This window comes from Pseudorca crassidens, chromosome 5 (assembly GCF_039906515.1).
Source record: "Pseudorca crassidens isolate mPseCra1 chromosome 5, mPseCra1.hap1, whole genome shotgun sequence".
Lineage (NCBI taxonomy): Eukaryota > Metazoa > Chordata > Mammalia > Artiodactyla > Delphinidae > Pseudorca > Pseudorca crassidens.
In genome coordinates this window covers 60,979,134-60,997,085 of record NC_090300.1, presented here as the reverse complement: position 1 = coordinate 60,997,085, position 17,952 = coordinate 60,979,134, and the positions used below count along the sequence as shown (strand labels likewise).

At 36.3% G+C, this 17,952-nt stretch overlaps 1 non-coding gene and 1 pseudogene across 1 annotated transcript; one reads left to right on the top strand and one right to left on the bottom strand.

Annotated features, from left to right (window-relative positions):
* Positions 1-17,952, bottom strand: part of LOC137224267 (uncharacterized) — a 425,840-nt pseudogene that overhangs the window by 345,353 nt on the left and 62,535 nt on the right.
* LOC137225682 (U6 spliceosomal RNA) lies at positions 1,001-1,103 on the top strand. Its single transcript, XR_010943983.1, has one exon. It is a non-coding gene; the product is annotated as a U6 spliceosomal RNA (small nuclear RNA).

Sequence of the window (17,952 nt, the reverse complement as noted above, 5' to 3'; positions counted from 1 at the left end):
TCCTGGTGATGAACAGGAGTTCCAGACTTCTTTAAAAGACAGACGAATGATTATGTTCCATATGATCTAATATAAACATTTACATCTATTAAGCATATATCTTTCATAAATTCTGGCAGAACCAAATACAATTCACAAACAGTTATTATATAATTGCCTTATTTTCTGATGCATATTGCATACCATTACTTCAGAAAACATACCAAGTAAAATCATATTTATCTTAGATAAATGCATCCTGTATATTTTCAATAAAGTGAGAGAAGTCACCACAATAACTTAAAAACCACATGTGGCTGAGAAAAATGCCAAAGGGGGGAGAATTAATTTTGATTTTGGTGGTATGTTTCCTGAGCTGGAACAGAACCCTGAATTGCTGGTGGCATTCACACCTCTTCATTACTGCTGTTAGCAATTCTTTATCTACTTCTGGAGTCTGTAAAAGCTGAGTGTATCAGAGAGATGCCAAATTCATATATAACTCCTGATACAGTGTTATGAAAATGATTCATTAATAAGCAATATTCAGACCTCTGTGATGAACTGTGGAGTCCAAATCAATTCACAGAGGACATTTCTCAATCTTTTTTCTTTTCACATTCTCTTATTTTGAATACATTCAAAGTAAAATCATGGCTACTGTAATTCTGTAGCAAATTTCAAGCTGAGAACATTGTGTTAACTTATCATACAATCATACTCTGTATTCTGGTCCTTAGACAGGTGGCTTTCACATCTTTTTGATTGAAAGCAACTGTAAGAAATATATTTCATGCCCTGACGTGGCACACTCACCACCCTCCCTTGCAGCAAACACATACAGTTAAGAAACAAAATTTTTGAAATAATACACTTACTTATTATTACCATTTTTACTTGTTCTATTTTCTTCTATTCTGTGTCTTTGTAAAATACTGGTCACTCAATTAAATTGACATAATGTTCCACCAACATGCAGCTGAAAAAAACTGCCTTATTGGTACTGTCCAAAACTACTTGGAGTTCTGAGCTTGGCAACAGCACACTAAAATTGGAACAACTGGAGATTAGCATGGCACCTGGGCAAGGATGACACACACATTTGTAAAGAATTCCATATTTTTAAAAAAGTCACTTGGGGAATTGTCCAATCATGGATGAATGGACAAGCAAAATGTAATATATACAAACAATGGAATATTATTTAGCCTTTAACAGGAAGGAAATGTTGACACCTGCTAAGACATGAAGGAATCTTGGAAACATTATGCTAAGTGGAATCAGCCAGTCACAAAAGAACAAATACTTTATGATTCCACCTGTATAAGATAGCTAGAGTAATCAAATTCATAGAGACAAAAAATAGAATAATAGTTGCCAGGGCCGGAGGAAGGACGAATCAAGAGGTATTATTTCATGGGTATAGAGTTTCAGTTTTGCAAGATGAATAGAGTTCTTCGGTTGGATGGTGGAATAGTTGCATGAAAATGTGAATGTACCTAATGCCACTGAACTTTACACTTAAAAATGGTTCAAATGGTAAGTTTTATGTTATGTATACTTTACCACAATTACAAAAACATCACTGGACAACACAAATTTCATTGATATATTTCAGATTGATTGAATCAGAGGTTGGGATCCTGAATCTGGGAATTTTTAAGAGCTATCCAGGTGAATTTGGTGCAAAGTGGTTTGGAAATCACTGCTTTAGAATATAACTATGACTTTCCCTCCTAACACCCACATTCTTTTGCCATTTCTCTGAGAGAAACAAGAAGTGTGTGGTGAGACCCTGCAGATCCTAATTTTACTCCTGATCAGGATTTTTTTTTTTTTTTGGTACGCGGGCCTCTCACTGTCGCGGCCTCTCCCGCTGCGGAGCACAGGCTCCAGACGCGCAGGCTCAGCGGCCATGGCTCACGGGCCCAGCCGCTCCGCGGCATGTGGGATCTTCCCGGACCAGGGCATGAACCCGTGTCCCCTGCATCAGCAGGCGGACTCTCAACCACTGTGCCACCAGGGAAGCCCAGGATTATTTTTTTAAAAAGATTAAAATTTACCCTCCCAAAGACCTCACCTCCAAATAGTATTAGGATTGGTCATTAGGATTTAACATATGAACTTTGGGAAGACACAATCATTCAGAACATAGCAGCTATCTTTTTTTGTGTGTTTTATATACCAAGTCCTGTACATACATTAATTTATCTAACATGGCAGTGTCCCATTTAGGATTTTTATTTTATTGATGAGGCAACAGAAGCTCAGAAAAGTTAATACCTTGCCCAATGTCTGAAAGCCCATACCTGATGGAAACTACATCTATCTGGCCCCCAAACTTTTAGTCTTTTCAACACTATCCTCCTTCTCTGCACAATTTTATTCCATTTTTCCACAGCACAGTGGAGGAGACCTCATTATTGTCATTTTAAAAATAAGAAAAGAACCTCAGGGAGATGACTTTATGAAGGTCACCCAGGAAGGCTTCCACGTTTTGATTCGATTTTCACCCATAAAATAGAGCAATTTTACCTCTGAGAAATATATTGAAGAAACCAAATAAAACTGAATGTCATAAAAATAATGCGAGAAGAGTAAAATCTTGATTAATACGGAAGTGCCAGGCAGCTACGGTTAATTGAAGGTTAACTAGAGGCTTCTTTTTGTTTTAACCTTTAATGCTGAAAATCCTTTCAGAATAGATTTAGCCACATCCTGGTTTATGTAAGTTTAGTGCAATGAACACAGTTAAATCTTTCTTTGAGTGTTTTCTTTTTCTTTTTTTTAACTTCTGTATATCCTTGTAGATGTGGATCATATAGGAAATTGATTTGAATTTTTATGGAGGCCAGGAAAAAAACTAAAATTGGCTCTTTAGACCAAGTCTTTCATAGGACCTCATATGGTCTCTTGCTTTAAAATAAAGCACCAAAACAGTTCCAGGTCTAGTTCATTTTTTTGTTTTTGCTGTTTGTCTGTTGTTGTTTTTTTTCCTTTGGAAGGTGTTTTTTTTTGGGGGGGGGGTTTTGTTTGCTTCTTCTTTTTTGTGAGACTGATTCAAGGAGGTTGGTCTGTGGAAGACAATTATACAATTGAATAGTACTTTAAGCTCCTCTCCCTCCAAATGGAATATTAGGCTGAAGAACTATTACCATTTTTTCTGCTTATACAGGATATTCCCTTATATCGAGGAAAAAATGTATTTACAATTCTATAGATTGTTCAGAGATAATAAAACTCTGAACTTTTTCATTTATTAGGAAAAATATAAAGGTGCGGTTTTCTCACAGAAGCCAGTGAAGTCCCACTCTGAACAGTTGACCTCAATCTCCCTTTGCCTAGACTGACACCCATCATCCTTCCCTGTATGCATTATCCAGCGCCTTTACTATTTTCATTGAAATGCATTTATTGAAACAGAGGGATGAATAATTTGATGTGGGAAAGAGTGAAGACAGAATCAAAGAGACACACACCAGAAATGGCTACTACAAGTGCTTTGGGTGTCTTTATTGGCTGGTCAACACTATAGATTTTATAGATTAGCAAAATAAATTTAGAAATAGATTTTATTGTTTAAATTAGTGATTTTCAAAATAGAGACTAAAATAGTTTTTAAAAATTAATAGAAAATTGGGGCCTTTCTAGGAGTTAATCTGCGGCAAGTATTTCTGGTTACAAAAAAACGTTTAATTTATACACTTTTATTCTTATAAAAGATGCTAGTAGAGGAAAATAAAATACCAAACATCAATAAATGTTATGTTGGCAAATATAGAAAAATAAAAATATAAAATATTTTAGAAACATTTACTCTGCCATAAGACTATAGTTTAAAAGTCTAACCAAACATTTCCCTTTAAGAAGGGCCCCCTACGTTTGATTACTACAGAGGCCTCTGTCTAAACACTAGCTTGGAAGACTACTGTTGACCCAGGTCTGACAAGGTAGTCAGCTGAATCCTACTGCTATAATATTGCATTGTCTAGTGAATGTTTCATCCTAGGTATAGTCTTAGCACCCTAAAGGAAAAACATAAAGCCAAGGAGTGGTAGAGTTTATAGGACAGTTTTGTGTATGCTGGCTACTAAATGACTATATTTGCAGAAGAATTTCATTTTTAATTACTTAGAAAGTTTGCTTTCTTTACTTAGAAAGATGCCACGAAAGCAGTATATAACCTTCTCCTGCTTACAACTATTGGCTATTGATTTCTACCCAAAGAAGCCTAAATATTTGTATATCCAGATTGGTTTAGGTCAGTTTATAACATGATACATCAAAATAAAGCTTGAGTGAGATTCCTAAGGATATTCAGCCAGTGCATAGACTAAAAGATCAATAACATCCTTTCTACTTTAAAGACACAGAACTCTTCCTATGAGCCTACATTCGGAACATTCCTAGAAAAGGAATCAGTTCTCTGGAACATTTTGGTGATTAGAAATGACTTTGCCAAGAAGAATTTGCTCACACCTGTGTTCTTGGATTGATGGTTCTTTTATAGAAATTGTTTTTGCTATAACACAAGTAGACCTTAAATGAGAACATAGAAAGCACGATGAGAACATAGTCCCAGCATTTTATATGGAAGGGGTTGTAAGTAGGGAGTACACCTGAAGGGGCAGCGATTGAGTCTGGCTACCAGAAAAGAAGCTGAAGGCTGTCCCAGTCAGTGTGAAAAGTAACCTGAAGTTCTCATGCATATGATCTTCTTAGAGAAGAAGTAGGACCACCCTCTTTTCCCCTCTACATAGCCCTCTCAGCCTTCCTGCTGCAATTCAGAATCTCTGCTTTCAGGCTGAGCTTAATGTTTACCTGAGTCTTGCATTACAAGATTTAAAAATTGTTGGGGAGATGCCAAATGATCTAGCAGAGAGATCCACAACAAGACACATAATTCAAACAGATTTGACAGACATAGGATTCATATTTCTAGTATATTGCCTGGAAAGTCAATTGCCTTTCATGTCTAGTTGCAAAGAGTTAACAATCCATGTAAAACCCAAAACTTACATTTTCAGCAGAAAATCTGGCTCCATGTTTGTGACAGTTATTTATGTTATTAAGAGGGCTAAATGTCACTTATACATATCACCACATTTGTGGAGATGGATATCAGATATCTTAATCTTCAAAGCTGTTATATATTGTGGTTGGAGACATATTCTATCAAACTACCCCTTTTTCTAACACTTGCCAAGGTGATGACAGAGAGAGAGTTGCCTAACCTGATGAAATTTCATTTCCCAAATTCTTCTATCTCATCTAAGTTAGTTTGGGTCAGCATCTATCTTTCCTGCTTTCTTCCATCTGTTCTATTTTCACACTTGTCTAATTTATCATTTGATTGATACTCTAGCTATCTACCATATTGTTCAAAAGACAAAGAGAACATTATATCTTTAGAATTTTAATAAAATAAATTTAAGTGATTTTAATCTCAGTGCCTTTCCCAGCCCACAACCTTACTCTACCTTTACTATGAGCCAGTTGCTCCATAGCTACTGGAAAGACAGTAAAATAAAAGGGTAGTACAAGCTTGAGGAGGGGGCTAGGGAAATAGTGAAAGTTTGTTATGCACCTCCCACTATAATGGCATTAGCTGAAAGCTTACTTTTCCTTGAAGATGTTGAAAGATCCGAACAGCACTCCTTCCCTAACCCTGAGAAAAGCTATATAATATACAAAATAATCATTTTTCTTGAGCTCATTAGAGAGCTGAAGTCACAAGACAATCAAGTAAACTGAATTCTAAATAAGGACAAGCCTCATCTAAAAGAAGCCAAGACATACAAACTTATTCACCTCAGGCAGAGTATGGGACATACATCAAACAAGTGGGTAAAAAGAAATCAGCTAAAGTTAACAAATTCTTAATACCAAGTGTGACTCTGCATTTCAGTTAAGAATAGCTGGTGGAGTGAGACACAAGGGGAGTTCACACTCACTCATACCCTCTTTTCCACAGACCTCCATCAGGGGCTTACAAAAAAAATGGAGGCAGCGCAAGTGATGAGGTGAGCCCCGGCAGTGGCACAGGTGTGAAGGCGGTGAACAGCAGCTGCTAATGACCAGGCTAAGGCTGTGCCTACTTCCCTGAAGTGTTCTTTCCTACAAAACAAAAGCCTTAATCTGCTATTGTGGGGAAATAAACTCTCTCCTCCCAGGGCATGAGTAGAGATTCATTGCTTCTGAGGTAGGAATAGATGTAAAACCTGTCTGCCTCTGGGAAAGGGGTAGGGGAGCCTATCATCCTAAGGACACAACCAGAGATCCATTCTTGCTGAGTTAGAAGTAGAAGCAAAACTCCTTCTCCTTGAACCTAGCATCCTACACTCTTCAAACAAGAGATCTGCTATTACTGCAGGAAAGGTAGAAAACCTCTGCCTAAGAATACTGAAGAAAGGAGCAGGAATGGAGAAAAGGCCAAACCACAGAGACCCAGGCACACAAACCCACCTAAAACTGACCAGGAAAGTAAAATGCCCTACCCCCACGAGAAATCTCATGGCAGGGACTACCAAAACCTGAGACTAGAATTTGGACACTGAGAAAGAACTTCCAACTTCCCAGGTACCACCCTAAATACAAGCTAATGGAAGCCAAACACTGGAAGAACTGAAGCCTGTACTATACCAGGAACAGGTTTACCAAGCCCAGCTCAGCTATGGAAATCCACTCCCCACACCTAGAGCTTTACTGAAAAAGAGTCAAGTAAAGAGGGGTGGGGGGAGGGGGGCTTTACCATTTACTGGCATATATGCTATTTATCTCAGATTCTATACTTCTTTTTAACAACGTTAATCATTTAGTCAAAAAATATAAGACACACACTGAAACAAGAAAAAATCCATTTCAATAGTTAAAGCAATTAATAGAACCAGAGGAATGACTCAGATATTTGAACAATCAGGTGGGTCTTTAAAATAGTCACGATTAATATGTTAAAGTATCTAGTAGGAAAGATAGATCACATACAGGAACAGATAAAAATTATAGCAGAGAGAAAGAAATTAGTTTTTAAAAGTTGAGTACATGCTAGTAAAAAGAAAGAACCATCTTTCTTTCTAGGAAGGAAGGAATGAAGATTTCCTTCACTGAACTTATCAGAAGACCAGATACTACTGAAAAATAACCAGTGAATGAGAAGATAGGTAAATAAAAATATCCAAAATGAAAGGTAAATAGAAGCAACAGAGAGAGAGGGAAAGAAAGAAAGAGAGAAAGAAAGAAAGAAAGAAGGAAGGAAGGAAAGCAAGCAAGCAAGAAAGAAAGGAAAAAAGAAAGGGGAAGGAAAAACAGGAGGGAGGAAGAAACAGGAATGGAAGGAAAGAAGAAAAGAAAAAAGAGAGAAAGAGAAAAGAGTATCCAACAGCTGTGGTACCATATCCATTGGCCTAATATGCATGTGTCATGCACCTTCTCCCAAAAGAAGAAGAGAGACAGAGTGTGGTAGAAGACATAAAGAGGTAATGAGAATTTTTCAAGATTAAAGGAAGAAAACAAACCACAGATCTAAGGATCAGAGGACACACGCGCACACACACACACACACACACACACACACACACACACACACACACACATATAAGAGTCAAACTGCTTAAAACCAAAGAAAAAGAAAATATCTTGAAGGCAGAGAAAAGAGAAACATTACATGCAAAGAAACAAAGATAAGAATATAGCAAAGCAGAAGGCAATGGAGTGACATCTTAAAAGTGTTTAAAGATATAGAAATTGTCAATCCAGAATTGTACACCCAATAAAACTACCTTTCAAAAGTAAGGCAAAACAAGTTTTTTTCTTTTCATATCAATGACTGCAGAGATAATTCTTTGCCAGCAGAACTGTGCTAGAAGAAGCATTAAAGGAAGTTCTTCAGGCAGAAGTTTTGGTTCTATAAAAAACTAGATCTATACAAAGTAAAGAGGAGTACTAAAAGTGGTAAAAATGAGCATAAATATAAAACATTTTTATTTTTTCAATTTAGAAGCTAGTTGAAGATAATATTTGACAAGGGCCAGGAATACTCAATGGAAAAAGGATAGTTTCTTCAATAAATGGTGTTGAGAAAACTGTATATTCACAAGCAGAATAATGAAATTGGACCCCTATCTTAAACCACTCATAAAAATTAGCTTGAAATAGGTTGAAGACTTAAACATGAGACCTGAAACCATAAAACTACTAGAACAAAGCACAGGGAAAATGCTTCTCAAGATGCATCTAGGCAAAAATTTTTGATATGACAAAAAAGCACAAGACACAAAAGTAAACAAGTAGGACTACATCAAACTAGAAAGCTTCTGCACAGCAAAAGGAACAATCAACAAAATAAAAAGGCAAAATAAGAAGTGGGAGAAAATATCTGCAAACCTTGTACCTGATAAGGGGTTAATATCAAAAGTATATAAGAAACTCATACAACTAAATAGCAAACAGACAAGCAAATAAACAAAACAACAACAATAATCCAATTACAAAACAGGCTGAAGAGCTAAATAGACATTTTTCCGAAGAAGATATACAAATGACCAAAAGGTACATGAAGAGATGCTCAACATCGCTAATCATCAGGGAAATGCAAATTGAAACCACAATGAGATGGGCTTCTCTGGTGGCACAGTGGTTAAGGATCTGCCAGGCAATGCAGGGGACATGGGTTTGAGCCCTGGTCTGGGAAGATCCCACTTGCCATGGAGCAGCTGAGCCCGAGAGCCACAACTACTGAGCCTGCGCTCTAGAGCCCGTGAGCCACAACTACTGAAGCCCACGCACCTAGAGCCCGTGCCTCTCAACAAGAGAAGCCACCACAATGAGAAGCCCGTGCACCGCAACGAAGAGTAGTCCCCGCTCTCCACAACTAGAGAAAGCTCACATGGAATAATGAAGACCCAATGCAGCCAAAAATAAAAATAAATAAATAAATAAAATTAAAGCAAAAAAAAAAACAACCCACAATGAGATATCACTTCATGTCTCTTAGAATGGCTATTATCAAAAAGAGAGAGAGAAAGAGAAAGAGATAACAAGTGTTGCTGAGGATGTGGAGAAAAGGGAACTCTTGTGCACTGTTGGTGGGAATGGAACTATGGAAAACAGTATGAAGGTTCTTCAAAAAATTAAACGTAGAACTACCACATGATCCAGCAGTCCCACTTCTGGGTAAATATCCAGTGGAAATAAAATGAGGATCTTGAAGAGCTGTCTGCACTCCCATGTTCACTGAAGCTTTATTCACAATAGCCAAGACACTAAAACAACTTAAGTGTCCATCACTGGAAGAATGGATAAAGAAGATGTAGTATATAATATATATACTATATATATAATGGAATATTATTCAGCCATGAGAAAGAAGGAAATCCTGCCATTTGTGATATGGATGGACCTTGAGGGCATTATGCTAAGTGAATTAAGTCAGACAGAGAAAGACAAATACTGTATTCTATTACTTACATGTGGAATCTAAAAAAAGCTGAGCTCCTAGAAACAGAGAGTAGAATGGTGGTAGCCAGGGACTGGGGGGTAGGGGTGGAGAATAGGGAGATGTCAGTCAAAGGGTACAAACTTCCAGTTATAAGATGAATAAGTTGTTTTACGGCATAGTGACTATAGTTAATATTATTTTACTATATACTTGAAAGTTGCTAAGAGTAGACCTTAAACGTTCTCACTATAAAAAAGTAATTATGTGAGGTAATAGAGGTGTTAACTAACCCTACTCTGGTAATCATTTCTCAATATAAAAGTGTATCAAAAAAAGTGTATCAAATCATCACAATGTACACCTTCAACTTATACAATTTTTTATGTCAATTATATCTCAATAAAGCTGGAAAAAATCAGCTACAAAACCGTATGTGTTAACAAACAGTAAATGATATATGAGGTGCTGGAAAGAGTGTATAGTGTACTCTTTCGAGAATCTTGGCTGTAAAATAAAGGAAAAAGTTAGGTGAACTAGAATGAGACAATGAATCAATTACCTTTTTTGGCTTTAGTTAAGGAGAAATTTGAATATGTTGAAGACAGTTGATGAAAATTTTAGTAAGAAGAAATAAAGATGGGAGAGAAAATGTGCTGGGGCTACTTTTAGTGGGAAGAAATGTGATTCAGACCCATATGGAGGAATTAGTCTAACACTGATGGACAGACACCTCTTCAGTAGAAACAGAGCAAAAGCAGTAAGCGTGGGTATGAACTCAGATGACTGTAACTGTTTATTGTAAATTTTTATAGGGTTGAGTATTTAGATAGTATCCTGCTGCCTCCTTAAAGTTTTGATTTTAAATGTTCCATAGCTTTTATAAAGTAAGTTCTGAAGAGCTGAAAGCAAAATGGAGGATTTGCTGAGTAACAGTTGCATAATAATATAATAATAAAAATAATGGCAGGCATTCCATTCTCAGAAGCCAAAGAGGAGGATGAGTACCCTTTATATCATCTGACACCTATTGGAACCAGAAATATAATATTTATCTGACGAATACATTTTTGTAATTAAAATATTCTTGAAAAAAATAAATGGTCTTATGTACTTTGAGGGTCAACATCATAATGGAAAAAAAATCTACATTTTATTCTGAGTTTTAAAGTCTGTCTTCCCAATCGAATAAGATGCTTGTGGCTAAGATGTGTTAATAAAAATATCCCAGAACTCTACTCTGTAATATGTATTTTTAATCACTTTCTCCAGATAACTTAATTTCTTTCTCAGATTTTTAAAATGAAGAATGACACGTCATTGTTATGACACAATGAGGTAAGATTTCAAAGTGTGAGTGGGTGTTAGGCAGAAGAATACTGCTAACAAATTAAAAAAATGTAGGTTGGAGTCCCACATACCATTTTAAAAAACAGTCATGTCTATTCCTCTCAATCACTTATTGCTAAAAATAAAATATCACAGGATATAAAGTGTCAAAGAGGCAGTCAAGAGACTTCCTTCACATTTTTCATTGCATAAAATTAATTGGTTCAATTGAAGTTGGAGGATTGTCTGGGGGTTTCTGATAAATGCTCTTTAAAAACCTTGTAGCAGTAGGTTTTGAAGTGAGAGGGAAATCTATTTATTAGTACAAGATGTTCCATTGGAGGCATTTGTAATTTGGTCAAACTAATTCTAGAAATAAATGTTCCCATCAGAAGTTGCATGCATTGCCAATAAAATAAATGTGAGATAGAACTAGTGCACAGAGAGAATGTTACTCTTAGCGGAAATATAAATCTTTTTTTTTTTTTTTAGGTGAGATCAAAAACTCTAAGTAAATCTATTTTCCTTGTTATGGTGCAGAGTACATATAAGGCTCTCATCCTGGTCTCAGAGTCTCCGTTAAGGGGCACAGTCCTTAGTGTCATATTGTTTTTCTTGTGAATAGAGTTTGATAGAGACATGTTGTTTGTTTTCAACTGTTATACGAATGCTGGCCTGTGAAAATTCCAGGACAGATCACAGGGTAAGAAAGAGTTGGGTGAGTCACCAATAGTTTAGAGTATATTATACTACAGTATCTAAAATTGAAAACTTTAGAGTTTACTACCACTACCACAGCGTGAGTTGCTTGGGTTCAGTGGTGATGCAATGGAAAGGGCCTCAGTGCAGGGCTCACCTGGCCCAAGTTTGCACCTTAGCACTAAAACTTTTGAGTCAAGTTGGCCAAGTTACCTTCCTGGGGCTTAAGATATACTTGCATAAATGGAAATAATGAAAACTGCTTTCATCAAAAATTTGTTGAGTGAATTACCCAAGAAAATGTATGTTAGAGCAATCTGTAAATTTCAAAGATCTATATAACTTTAAGGAATTTTTATTATTGCTAAGAGTAGCAAATGTCAAAGCTGCTCCAGAAAGTAGGGCCAACAATGAGTATTTGAAACTCCCTCTTGGTCCTGATTTGGGAAATCTTTTCATCAGTCACAACAGTTATTTATTTAATGGCTTTAGTTCTGTGTCTTTTTAAAAAGTCCTTGACCAAATAATATCAAACCTTTTAAAGAACAGATTTCCTATTTTAATGACTTGCTAGGACTTAATGGGCCACAATGACTAAGTGTGACTGATCACTGTCATGTTCATATGTTGCTGTGCATATTCATATGTTGCTATGGTTGAGTGTCTAAAAAAAAGCTTATTCATGAAGACAAAGAGAATTGCATGTGTTGCTTACAGAACCTCACACCATGGTGGGAATGGAGCAGGAAGCACAAACAACCAGGCTCACTAACTCAGAATGAGAGCTAGGAAATAACAAGGGTGCAGTTGTATTTTGTTTCCTAATAGAAATTGGGCATCTTTAGCCAAATATCGATAATTTTTTAAAACACTTTAAAATTCTTCCCCCACACTTTTCATTTTCCTACTTTTCTAAAGTTACATTCTTTTATATATGACTACTTTTCAAAATGCTTGTCAATGGATGTCACAGGATATAACAGGAAGAAATAAAACAGTGTTTCAGTACCTCTATGTATAAAAACACAGAGACATATTCTCCCATTTCGCCCACCTCCACACACACCCACTGTGGAAAGGATATGTGTTGGCTTATGAATGTGTTCCCACTCAAAGATTTTGCTGCAACGAAACAGTTAACTGACTTCAGAGGTGTGTGTCAAACTCCCTCTGAGGAAAAATTGTGCTGGTACATCAAATAAGCATTTGGCATTGCCGAAGAGCACTGGAAAAGACCCAATGTCATAGTCAGAGTTTGGAGCATGCCCAGATAGTACAGATGAGGGATCAGAAAAAAGGAGTTCAATTCTGAGCATTCTGTGTTGGAAGAATTGGTTCCATTTCAGAAGCGTTCATTGCGTGGTGACCATGTGTCCACACTACTCTAGGCACTGGGACCTCACTGGAGAATAGGCACAAGTCCCTCCCTCAAAGAAATCACAGAGTCCCTGAGCAGGGATTTCTAATGTCCTGTGGTGTGATAGAGAGACAGAAGACGGATTCATTCTCAGCCTAACCTGAGCTGACTCAACTGAGTTGCCCATTAAATGATGACTAGAGATTGTCCCTGATTACAATGGTTCAACTTAACGATTTTTTGAGTTCACTATGGTGTGAAAGCTCTATGCATTCAGTAGAAACTGTAATTCCGACTTTGAATTTTGCTCTTTTGTCTGGCAAGCAATATGCAGTAGATACTCTCTTGTGATGCTGGGCAGGGCAGCAAGCGGCAGCTCCCAGTCAGGAGGGGAAACAACCCATACATTTACAGCCATTCTGTACCCAGACAACCAGCTGTTTTTCACTTTCAGTGAAGTATTCAATTAATTGCATGAGATATTCAACACTTTATTATAAAACACGTTTTGTGTTAGATGACTTTACCCAACTGTGGGCTAATGTGAATATTCTGAGCACATTTAAGGTAGGCTAAGCTAAGTTATGATGTTGGGTAGGTTAGGTGTTTTTTTTGTTTTGTTTTGTTTTGTTTTTTGTGGTACGCGGGCCTCTCACTGCTGTGGCCTCTCCCGTTGTGGAGCACAGGCTCCGGACGCGCAAGCTCAGCGGCCATGGCTCACGGGCCCCGCCGCTCCGCGGCACGTGGGATCTTCCCGGACCGGGGCACGAACCCGTGTCCCCTGCATCGGCAGGCGGACTCTCAACCACTGCGCCACCAGGGAAGCCCTAGGTTAGGTGTTTTAAATGAATTTTCGACTTAGGATAGTTTCAACTTTTGATGGGTTTTTCCGAACATAACCCCATCATAAGAGGAGGAAGATCTGTAGATATCAGCCATCTCTTGGGAGCACTGAAAAAGCAAAAGCATTTAGACTGAGAGACGGCATATACCAAGGCAGTTCAGCATTGCAGGGACACAGAACATGGGATAGAAGGGCAAGCAATGAAGCTTGGAGAAATAAGCAAAAGTCTTTATGAAGGGATTGTTCTCTTTTTAAGGATCAAGGAGCTTGGACTTCATTCTGCAGATATAGTTTCATAACCTCTCTTATCATCAACTTGACCTGGAAAGGTTCTCTTTCTTAACACAGATTCCTGCTCCACCTCTCATCCTTTAAACAGCTATCAATTTAGTAGGCCCAGGATGGGCTCTGGAATATATCAGTTACAAAGAAAACAAAAATCCTTTCAAAGGAAAACAGAAAAACACAGTATAGAAATAAGTCTGTCAGGAATCACAAAAAAATATAATTAAAATTTGTTTTGCTATGTTGATTTAATATTTGATATTATTTAATATTTTTTCATGATAAACCAACAAGCTCTTAACAAGTAATAGATGAGAACTTTCCTAATCTATTAAAGGGTATCAATCAAATATACAGTAAAGAGCATGCCTTATATTGAAATTTTAGAAATTTTCCTACTAATGTCAAGGACAAACTGCGGCTCTTGCTGTCACTATTAAGCAACATCTTACTAGAATATTTGACAGAAGGAGGGGGAAGATTAGGAGGTAGACAAAAAAAATAAGAAAAGGAGAGGTACAGAAAATGTGAATATTCATGAAAATTATCAACTTAGAAAATCAATAGGCATCTAGAATGAATTATTAGAACTAATTAGAACATTTTCCAGTATTGTTGAATACAAGATGAACATAAAAATTAATAATGTTTCTATACAGTCAATAATACAGTCAATAATCATTTAGAAAATGAAACCTTAAAAAGGATTTGACTGACATTAAAAAAACAAACAACAACACTGCAAGATATCTAGAAATAAATCTACCAAAATGTGTAAGACCTGTGGGGAGAGTATTCTCAAACTTTTGAAGGCCATAAAACAGACCTGAATAAATGGAAAATACATAAAATTCATGGATGGAAAAACTCATTATCATAGTGATATTAATTCCCACACATTATTAATTAAATAGAATTAATTGAATTAAAATTCAATTATTTTTTCCAACTATTTATTTATAATACTATGCCTAAGTTACATGGAAAAAACCATGCATTTCTGCCCCATTTCAGGAAAAGTTTCCAATCAACACCAACTATGTGGTGACAAGTATCTGTAATTGTGACATCTTTGGGTTAAGACTAACAGAAATTCTTAGAGGACATTTTTATGGTACGTGACAAAATGGTTTTAAAATTCAAAGAGAAAAGTAAAGAATCTAGAAGAATCAAAAAAGTTTTGAAGAAAAAAATATGAGATGGGGGCTTGCCCTACAATATCAAAACATTATAAAGCTATGACAACAGAAATAGTGTTTTATTGGAATGATAAAATTGAGAAAAATGTCTAGAAACAGACCTACACATATGGGAACTTGGTACAGGACAGAAAAATTTAGTTGGAGAAAAATTGGGTAATTGCTGGAACAATCGAACATCCACATGCCAAAAAGGAACAAGAACAACAAAAAGAACCTGGACCTCTTTTCCACACCTTTTATTAAAAGTTAAGTAAAAATGAATCATAGACCTAAATATAAAAGAAAAAATATAAAATTTTTATAAGAAAACACAGTAGAAAATCTTTGCAGCATTTGGGTTAGGCAAAGAGTTCTTGGATACAACACCAAAAGCATGGTCCATAGAATAAAAAAAGAGAGAGGGAGAGAGAAAGAGAGAGGGAAAGGAAGGAAGGAAGGAGAAAGGGAGGAAGGAAGGAAGGAAGAAAGAAGGGAAGAAAGAAAGAACGAAAGACCTTATCAAAATGAAAAACTATTGCCCTACAAAAGAACGTGTCAAGCGAATGAGAAGATGAGACACAGATGGAGGAGAAAAAAAAAAAGACCAATTCTGCCCAACTTGGGACTCCTCTAATGGGATTTGTTTGCTCTGGAGCGCCATACTGAGTTGGCCAAGACTTCATCAGATGTGTTACAGTCTGAGGTTTTCCCTGCTCAATAATGTTTCCTTCCTTCTTTCCTTTCACAAGTTTCAGATCCATATAATGATATGCTTGCTCTCTTCACTGTGTCTCATCATCTGCTTTCCAGAGGATATAAACTAACATTGTTCTAAATGCTAGAAGATAAGGGATTAAGGCCATGAGGTTTGGGACCCAAGAATTTCATAAACAATAAATTTGTCAAGTATGAAAGTAATAGAAGCACATTTTATAATATACAAGATCTAGAAAAATATACCCCAATATACATTTTGTTCTAGATTTCTATTGTTTAATTTGCTCAACCTTTTCCTATGCATACTTGCAATAATTAGAGAAATTTAATCCATTATTGGGAAATACTACAGCCACCCACACTACCACTACATCTTCCTGTCAAACCACATGGCTGATGGAATAAGTGAATGAATTAATGAAAGCCTGATGCATTTAATACTATTTTTGTCAGTGTTATTGAGAATAGTCAAAAATATATTGAAAGAGAAGATTGATAAATGAGGACTGTATATTAAAACATAATAGAAAATAAAAATTAAAAGTACTGACATGCCAAAATAAATTATGCAGATAAATTAATATGGGAAAAATGTGTTTAATTTAATTACTCTATTTTTAAATTTATTTTTTTATTGAATGATTCTTTAAATTTCATAGTACTTTACAATTTTCAAAAGAGAAAATATTTTTAAACTCATGATATTGGCAAAATATATAAAAATACTCAGTGTGTTAATATTATAGAAATAAAGGCACTTTTTAAGCATCAATATTGAAGGGAACATTTTTACAATATTTATTGAGGGCATTTTGGCAATATGAAATAAACTCCTTTTTTATTGAAGTACAGTTGATATACAGTTCTGTGCCAATCTCTGCCAGATAGCAAAATGACTCAGTTATACACATATATCCATTTTTTTAATATTCTTTTCCATTATGGTTTATCCCAAGAGACTGGATACAGTTCCCTGTGCTCTACAGAGGGACCTTGTTGTATATCCTTTCTAAATGTAATAGTTTGCATCTACCAACCCCAAACTCCCAGTCCATCCCTCTACCTCCCCCACTCCCCCTTGACAACCACAAGTCTGATCTCTATGTCTGTGAATCTGTTTCTATTTTGTAGATAGGTTCATTTGTGCCATATTTTAGATTACACATATAAATGATAATATATGGTATTTGTCTTTCTCTTTCTGACTTACTTTGTTTGGTATGATCATCTCTGGTTGCCTCCATGCTGCTACAAATGGCATTATTTTGTTCTTTTCTATGGCTGAGTAGTATTCCATTGTATATATGTACCAAATCTACTTTATCCATTCCTCCGTCAATGGACAGTTAGGTTGTTTCCTTGTTTTGGCTATTGTGAATAGTGCTGCTATGTACATCGGGGTGCATCTTTTTGCATCAGGGTGTATCTTTTTGAATTATAGTTTTGTCCAGGTGTATGCCCAGGGGTGGGATTGCTGGATCATATGGTGATTCTATTTTTAGTTTACTGAGGAACTTCCATACTGTTTTCTATAGTGGCCGCACCACCTTATATTCCCAGCAACAGTGTAGGCGGGTTCCCTTTTCTCTACACCCTCTCCAGCATTTGTTATTTGTAGACATTTTAATGATGGCCATTCTGACCAATGTGAGGTGATACCTCACTGTAGTTTTTGTTTTGTTTTGTTGGCCACGCGGCTTGTGGGATCCTAGTTCCCCCACCAGGGACTGAACTCGGGCCCTCGGCAGTGAAAGTGCAGAGCCCTAGCCACTGGACCACCAGGGAATTCCCAGAAATAAACTCCTTAATAATGCACATATTATATGGTCTAGGAATTCCAGTTCTAATGCTTAGTCCTGAAGTAATATTCCTAAAATATAAACCAAAATTATTTTTCAGAATGTTTTTTATGACATTTTTTATAATTGCAAAAAAATAATGGGAACTAAATATGTCACTAAACTTAGAGTATTGAATGAACAAATTCTGAATTGTATATAATGGGTTATTCCTTTGACACTTAAACAATGTCAAAAATTGTGTTTATTGACAAAGAAATAATTTATACAGTATTGTTAAGTAAAAGAAGATTATAAAATACATGAGGTGGGCTTGCCTGGTGGCGCAG